Source organism: Coregonus lavaretus (assembly GCF_964263955.1).
Source record: "Coregonus lavaretus genome assembly, chromosome: 14".
NCBI lineage: Eukaryota > Metazoa > Chordata > Actinopteri > Salmoniformes > Salmonidae > Coregonus > Coregonus lavaretus.
The window spans coordinates 31115889-31125069 of record NC_140001.1 but is presented as its reverse complement, the minus strand read 5'-3'; positions in this window follow the sequence as shown (position 1 = coordinate 31125069).

The following is a 9181-nucleotide window of genomic DNA, read 5'->3' as shown; positions in this document are numbered from 1 at the left end:
GGTCACAAGACCAATTAGTGGAAAAAACATTGGAATTGGGCTGCCTGTCTAACCACAGCCTTAAAAAGTAAGTAATTGGTCTGACTGCACATCTTTTTGTACCTTTATTGATTTGAATCACACACAAGATATTCTTTCCAGACCTTTGAACTTTGCAGGGCTGCCAACTTTTGAAGAAAGCTTGGAGAGAGATTTGCTATGTGAATTTCATTGCCCCCTGGCACAACCCCTAGACGGGGGACTGTTTTAAAGCTAATTTCCTGCAATTCTACATGTTTTGACATGGCTTAGGTTTATGACCAGGGTGGACATTTTAAAAAATTAAAACCACAGGTCAGGTGTATTCAGGATGCTTTGAACATTAAATTAACACTCAAAATTCGACGACTTTGTTACTTTGTGATTTGGGGGGGATTATATTTTAAAGAATGCTAAGATTTTTTTTTTAATGTGGTTTGACACTATTCATACAGTAATGCAATAAGATAGGGAGACAGGCCAGTGCTAGAAACAGTGGGAAGGATGGAAGCAGGGATTGATCGCTGTTCTCAGGTGGAAAGTTGTATGCAACACGTGCTGGGGAGTGTTACCACTACACCAAGGCTCTGCACAGGACATTTTAATGTTGATGGCAGTGGGTAACCAAATCATAGATTGCAGTCTCCTTGTCCATAGACTGCTTTCAAGGTAAGGACACAAACATTTTGTAATTTGGGTGAACTCTCTTTTAAAATAGGGATGGAAGAAAATCCTGCTTGCTCTCCATGAGGGTTGGCCACCCCTGATCTATGTTTCCCAAGTGCTGGGTGATTGAAAATGTTATTGTTATAACAATGATTTCTCAAAATCATCCAAGCTTCATGAAAAGTCTCATGAATATCAATATTCAGGTGGTTTATGCCTACTAAGGAGATCGATTGGGTATAAGGCCCTGTGATAGACTAGCATCCTGTCCAGGGGGTGTACTTGTACATCAAGCTGCCTCACGCTACAGAAACAGGAGATAGGTTCCTGCCCTATGAGCCGTTCCGGTTTGCGGAAGCCAATTCCCAGTGGGCATACGATGTGATGAAGACGTCTTTTACTGGATGAAATCTGGTCGGGACGTCATATAACCAGATCACAACCAGATTAAGACATCTTCTTCATGACGTCCTTTTGACGTCATGAAAAATAAGTCTTATTTTGGTTGATATCTGTTTTTTGGTTGAAATCTAATTAAACTACTGACCAGTTATCTAAATGCTACTCAATTAATAGAAACCAATCTATATAAACATGTGCGTAGTGTTCGTGGGCCATGTACCCAATGCATTTAAGACACTAGAACCATTACAATTATTAAAACGTCCATTCATTTTTCAGCAGGGTTGGCATGATTCAGCTTAGCACACTTGGCAAACAACAGCTGGCAGAGCGCACCAAAGCGGGTTAGGGTCTCGTGGCATACTGTACCCAGTCAACACACTGGGCTCGGGCCTATTCCGTTTGAGACCGGGCCGAGCTCTTGCAGAATTATATTACTCTGGGCTCCGGATAATGGTACTCGGGCCGAGTCCACTTCAGCTTATCCGGCCCGATTAACTTTTATAGGAGTAGGGCCATTTTAGGTTTTTATTCGGCAGGTGATGAAATACCAATTTTTTTTAAACAAAGAAATGTGATATACAGTGCCTTCGGAAAGTATTCAGACCCCTTGACGTTACATCCTTATTTTAAAATGGATTAAATAAATAAAATTCCTCAGCAATCTACACACATAATGACAAAGCGATTACAGGTTTTTAGAAATGTTTGCAAATGTATTTTTTTTTAAAGTATTCAGACCCTTTGCTATGAGACTCGAAATTGAGCTCAGGTGCATCCTGTTTCCATTGATCATCCTGGAGATGTTTCTACAACTTGGCTGGAGTCCACCCGTAGTAAATTCAATTGATTGGACATGATTTGGAAAGGCACACACATGTCTATATAAGGTCCCTCAGTTGACAGTGCATGTCAAAGAAAAAAACAAGCCATGAGGTTGATGGAACTGTCCGTAGAGCTCCGAGACAGGATTGTGTCGAGGCACAGATCTGGGGAAGGGTACCAAAACATTTCTGCAGCATTGAAGGTCCCCAAGAACACAGTGGCCTCCATCATTCTTAAATGGAAGAAGTTTGGAACCATCAAGACTCTTCCTAGAGCTGGCCATCCGGCCAAACTGAGCAATCGGGGGAGAAGGGCCTTGGTCAGGGAGGTGACCAAGAAACCGATGGTCACTCTGACAGAGCTCCAGAGTTCCTCAATGGAGATGGGAGAACCTTCCAGAAGGACAACCATCTCTGCAGCACTCCACCAATCAGGCCTTTATGGTAGAGTGGCCAGACAGAAGCCACTCCTCAGCACATGACAGCCTGCTTGGAGTTTGCCAAAAGGCACCTAAAGACTCTCAGACCATGAGAAACAAGATTGTCTGGTCTGATGAAACCAAGATTCAACTCCTTGGCCTGAATTCCAAGCGTCACGTCTGGAGGAAACCTGGCACCATCCCTACGGTGAAGCATGGTGGTGGCAGCATCATGCTGTGGGGATGTTTTTCAGCGGCAGGGACTGGGAGACTAGTCAAGATCGAGGCAAAGGTGAATGGAACAGTACAGAGAGATCCTTGATGAAAACCTGCTCCAGAGCTCTGAGGACCTCAGACTGGGGCGAAGATTCACCTTCCAACAGGACAACGACCCTAAGCACACAGCCAAGACAACGCAGGAGTGGCTTCGGGACAAGTCTCTGAATGTCCTTGAGTGGCCCAGCCAGAGCCCGGACTTGAACCCGATGGAACATCTCTGGATTTGATTTGATTTGAAAATAGCTGTGCAGCGACGCTCACCATCCAACCAGCTTGAGAGGATCTGCAGAGAAGAATGGGAGAAACACCCCAAATACAGGTGCGCCAAGCTTGTAATGTCATACCCAAGAAGACTCGAGGCTGTAATCACTGCCAAAGGTGCTTCAATACTTATGTAAATGTGATATTTCAGTTGTTTATTTTTAATAAATTTGCAAAAATGTCTAAAACCTAGTTTTTGCTTTGTCATTATGGGGTATTGTGTGTAGATTGATAAGGGGTAAAAAACGATTTAATCAATTTTAGAATAAGGCTGTAACGTAAGAAAATGTGGAAAAAGTCAAGGGGTCTGAATACTTTCCGAATGCACTGTACCATTTCCAAACTTTTGACTGGTACTGTGTGTGTATATATATATATATATATATATAAAATTTCTACATTGTAGAATAATAGTGAAGACATCAAAACTATGAAATAACCACATTTGGAATCATGTAGTAACCAAAAAAGTGTTAAACAAATAAAGATATATTTGAGATTTGAGATTCTTCAAATAGCCACCCTTTGCCTTGATGACAGCTTTGCACACTCTTGGCATTCTATCAACCAGCTTCATGAGGTAGTCACATGGAATGCATTTCAATTAACAGGTGTGCCTTAAAAGTTAATTTGTGGAATTTCTTTCCTTCTTAATGCGTTTGAGCCAATCAGTTGCGTTGTGACAAGGTAGAGGGGGTATACTGAAGATAGCCGTATTTGGTAAAAGACCAAGTCCATATTATGGCAAGAACAGCTCAAATAAGCAAAGAGAAACAACAGTCCATCATTACTTTAAGACATGAATTTCAGTCTATCCGGAAAATTTCAAGAACTTTGAAGGTTTCTTCAAGTGCAGTCACAAAAACCATCAAGCGCAATGATGAAACTGGCTCTCATGAGGACCGCCACAGGAATGGAAGACCCAGAGTTACCTCTGCTGCAGAGGATAAGTTCATTAGAGTTACCAGCCTCAGAAATTGCAGCCCAAATAAATGCTTCACAGAGTTCATGTCACAGACACATCTCAACATCAACTGTTCAGAGGGGACTGTGTGAATCAGGCCTTTATGGTCGAATTGCTGCAAGGAAACCACTCCTAAACGACACCAATAAGAAGAAGAGACCTGCTTGGGCCAAGAAACATGATCAATGGACATTAGACCGGTGGAAATTTGTCCTTTGGTCTGGAGTACAAATTTGAGATTTTTGGTTCCAACCGCCGTGTCTTTGTGAGACGCGGTGTGGGTGAACGGATGATCTCCACATATGTAGTTCCCACTGTAAAGCATGGAGGAGGAGGTGTTATGGTGTGGGGGTGCTTTGCTGGTGACACGGTCTGTGATTTATTTAGAATTCAAGGCACACTTAACCAGCATGGCTACCACAGCATTCTGCAGCGATACGCCATCCCATCTGGTTTGGGCTTAGTGGGACTATCATTTGTTTTTCAACAGGACAATGACCCAACAAACCTCCAGGCTGTGTAAGGGCTATTTTACCAAGAATGAGAGTGATGGAGTGCTGCATCAGATGACCTGGCCTCCACAATCCCCTGACCTCAACCCAATTGAGATGGTTTGGGATGAGTCGGACGGCAGAGTGAAGGAAAAGCAGCCAACAAGTGCTAAGCATATGTGAGAACTCCTTTAAGACTGTTGGAAAAGCGTTCCAGGTGAAGCTGGTTGAGAGAATGCCAAGAGTGTGCAAAGCTGTCATCAAGGCAAAGGGTGGCTACTTTGAAGAATTTCAAATATATTTAATTTGTTTAACACTTTTTTGGTTACTACATGATTCCATATGTGTTATTTCATAATTTTGATGTCTTCACTATTATTCTACAATGTAGAAAATAGTAAAAATAAAGAAAACCCTTGAATGAGTAGGTGTGTCCAAACTTTTGACTGGTACTGTATATATCTGTTACTGTATGTCATTTTGCTTAATTTTTTTTTACAATTAATAAAAGTCTTCAAACAGTAACTCATGTTTCATGGCAACTGTTTATGGTGAATGAGAGACACCACCAAAAATATTTTTCCCTTAAGAGTTATATTTAGGGGACTTTTCATCTTTAAAGAAAGCCAAAGTTGATAGGAAAAAAGATACATTTCAAACTCCAGTCAAGACTTTTAACCATCTAAGCTGTCTCACTATGCTGTGCGCTTTAATAGTCATTTGAAATTGAATACATTATACAACCTGTTGTTTTTCATGGGGGAATCCCCTGGGTATTACATAAGATAGAGAGCAGCTCTAGATCTATACAGAGCTGACCCTTCCCAACACAACCACCTTCCCTCTATTCCATAATCCCTCTTCACCATCCCCCCCATGAAGAGGTGGTCTGCTGTGGCTGTAGTACCATTCACAGTGTCTCTGCTTTTTCTCTATATACACTACAAGACCAAAAGTATGTGGACACTTGCTCGTCGAACATCTCATTCCAAAATCATTGCCATTAATATAAAGTTGGTCCCCCCTTTGCTACTATAACAGCCTCCACTCTTCTGGGAAGGCTTTCCACTACATGTTGGAACATTGCTGCGGGGACTTGCTTCCATTCAGCGTTAAGATTTCCCTTCACTGTAACTAAATGGCCTAGCCCAAACCATGAAAAACAGCCCCAGACCATTATTCCTCCTCCATCAAACTTTACAGTTGGCACTATGCATTGGGGCAGGTAGCGTTCTCCTGGCATCCGCCAAACCCAGATTTGTCCATCGGACTGCCGGATAGTAAAGCGTGATTCATCACTCCAGAGAACGCGTTTCCACTGCTCCAGAGTCTAATGTCGGCGAGCTTTACACCACTTCAGCTGACGCTTGGCATTGCGCATGGTGATCTTAAGCTTGTGTGCGGCTGCTCGGCCATGGAAACCCATTTCATTAAGCTCCCGACGAACAGTTATTGTGCTAACGTGCTTCCAGAGGCAGTTTGGAACTCGGTAGTGAGCAGCGGTGTAAAGTACTTAAGTAAAAATACTTTTAAGTACTACTTAAGTAGTTTTTTGGGGTATCTGTACTTTACTATTTATATTGTTGATAACTTTTACTTTTACTCCACTACATTCCTAAAGAAAATAATGTACTTTTTACTCCATACAGTGTTCGAGTGTGCCCCTGTCTGTCCGTAATAACAAATAATACGAAAATCGTGCAGTCTGGTTTGCTTAATATAAGGAATTTGATGTATAGCTTTTACTTTGTACTTTTACTCAAGTATGACAATTGAGTACTATTTCTACCACTGTATTTAAGTACATTTAAAACCAGATACTTTTAGACTTTTACTCAAGTAGGATTTTACTGGGTAACTTTCACTTTTACTTGAGTCATTTTCTGTTACGGTATCTTTACTTTTACTCACTGGTAGTGAGTGTTGGAACCCATTCTGTGAGCTTGTGTGGCCTACCACTTCACGGCTGAGCCATTGTTGCTTCTAGACGTTTCCACTTCACAATAAAAGCACTTACAGTTTCCCCTTCACAATAACGGCACATTCAGTTGACCGGGGCAGCTCTAGCAGGGCAGAAATTTGATGAACTGACTTGTTGCACGGTGCCACGTTGAAAGTCACTGAGCTCATCAGTAAGGCCATTCTACTGCCAATGTTTGTCTATGGAGATTGCATGGCGGTGTGCTCGATTTTATACACCTGTCAGCAATGGGTGTGGCTGAAATAGCTGAATCCACTCATTTGAAGGGGTATCCACATACTTTTGTATATATAGTGTATATACACACTGTATATCATTCACTATGGCTGTCCAGCTGGTGGTAGCTCTCCTGGCTCTAGCCTCTCTGAGTGTACCTGACTGTAATGAACTGGTCAAACCCCTGGAGGACCGCAGCTCAGTAAGTGCTCTGGTTAATAAAGCTTGAATGATGATCATTGTCAAGGGGATCATGTAAATCAAGTGCACAATTATATGCAGCTGAAATACTGTGCTAGAATAGGACGATCTCAGTCAGTAGGGACAGGGTTTACAAAGCAGTACCAATTATCAACAGAAGTTGTGTAATGTTTTCAGTTCAGGTTCACCTTTAAACTGAATTCCCACAGTTTGTGTCCCTCCTACAGCCAGATAAGCATTAAAACGGACACTGTTTGTATAATCTTTGTCTCTCATAGATATAAGTAAAGGAGATGTTCAGTATACACTAGAATAACTATAGCTGGCATTGATGCTACTCAAGTGAGTATAGAAAGTCCAGGAAGCGCCAGGACCGTCTCCTAAAGTTGATTCAGCTGCAGGATCGGGGCACCACCAGTGCAGAGCTTGCTCAGGAATTGCAGCAGGCAGGTGTGAGTGCATCTGCACGCACAGTGAGGCGAAGACTTTTGGATGATGGCCTGGTGTCAAGAAGGGCAGCAAAGAAGCCACTTCTCTCCAGGAAAAACATCAGGGACAGACTGATATTCTGCAAAAGGTACAGGGATTGGACTGCTGAGGACTGGGGTAAAGTCATTTTCTCTGATGAATCCCCTTTCCGATTGTTCGGGGCATCTGGAAAACACCTTGTCCGGAGAAGACAAGGTGAGTGCTACCATCAGTCCTGTGTCATGCCAATAGTAAAGCATCCTGAGACCATTCATGTGTGGGGTTGCTTCTCAGCCAAGGGAGTGGGCTCACTCACAATTTTTGCCTAAGAACACAGCCATGAATAAAGAATGGTACTAACACATCCTCCGAGAGCAATTTCTCCCAACCATGCTAGAACAGTTTGGTGACGACCAATGCCTTTTCCAGCATGATGGAGCACCTTGCCATGAGGCAAAAGTCATAACTAAGTGGCTCAGGGAACAAAACATTGCATTTTTGGGTCCATGGCCAGGAAACTCCCAAGACCTTAATCCCATTGAGAACTTGTGGTCGATCCTCAAGAGGCGGGTGGACAAACAAAAACACACAAATTCTGACAAACTCCAAGCATTGATTATGCAAGAATGGGCTGCCATCAGTCAGGATGTGGACCAGAAGTTAATTGACAGCATACCAGGGCGGATTGCAGTGGTCTTGAAAAAGAAGGGTCAACACTGCAAATATTGACTCTTTGCATAAACTTAATGTAATTGTCAATAAAAGCCTTTGACACTTATGCCTTCTTGTAGGCTGTTTCGTCATTGTTGGTAATCAGGCCTACCACTTTCGTGTCACCAACAAACTTGATGATTGAGTTGGAGTCGTGCGTGGCCAAGCAGTCATGGGTGAACAGGGAGTACAGGAGGGGGCTGAGCATGCACCCCTGGGGGGCTCCCGTGTTGAGGATTTGCATGGCAGATGTGTTGTTGCCTTCCCTCACCACCTGGGGTCGTCTCGTCAGTAAATCTAGGACCCAGTTGCACAGGGAAGAGTTCAGATCCAAGGCCCTGAATTTAGTGATGAGCTTGGAGAGCACTATGGTGTTAAAAGCTGAGCTATAGTCGATGAACAGCATTCTCACATATACTGCATTCGGAAAGTATTCAGATCCCTTGACTTTTTCCACATTTTGTTACATTACAGCCTTATTCTAAAATGGATTAAATTGTTTTTATTACTCATCAATCTACACACAATAACCCATAATGACAAAGCAAAAATAGGTTTATTAAATATAAAAAACGGAAATTTGACATTTACATAAGTATTCAGAGCCTTTCCTCAGTACTTTGTTGAAGCACCTTTGGCAGCGATTACAGTCTAGAGTCTACTTGGGTATGACACTACAAGCTTGGCACACCTGTATTTGGGGAGTTTCTCCCATTCTTCTCTGCAGATCCTCTCAAGCTCTGTCAGGTTGGATGGGGAGCGTCGCTGCACAGCTATTTTCAGGTGTCTCCAGAGATGTTCGATCGGGTTCAAGTCCGGGCTCTGGCTGGGCGACTCAAGGACATTCAGAGTCCCGAAGCCACACCTGCGTTGTCTTGGCTGTGTGCTTAGGGTTGTTGTCCTGTTGGAAGGTGAACCTTCGTCCCTGTCTGAGGTCCTGAGCGCTCTGGAGCAGGTTTTCATCAAGGATCTCTCTGTACTTTGCTCCGTTCATCTTTCCCTCGATCCTGACTAGTCTCCCAGTCCCTGCCGCTGAAAACCATCCCAACAGCATGATGCTGCCACCACCATGCTTCACCGTAGGGATGGTGCCAGGTTTCCTCCAGATGTGACGCTTGGCATTCAGGCCAAAGAGTTCAATCTTGGTTTCATCAGACCAGAGAATCTTGTTTATCTTGTTTTGAGTCCTTTAGGTGCCTTTTGGCTAATTCTAAGCGTGTGGCTTCCGTCTGGCCACTCTACCATAAAGGCCTGATTGGTGGAGTGCTGCAGAGATGGTT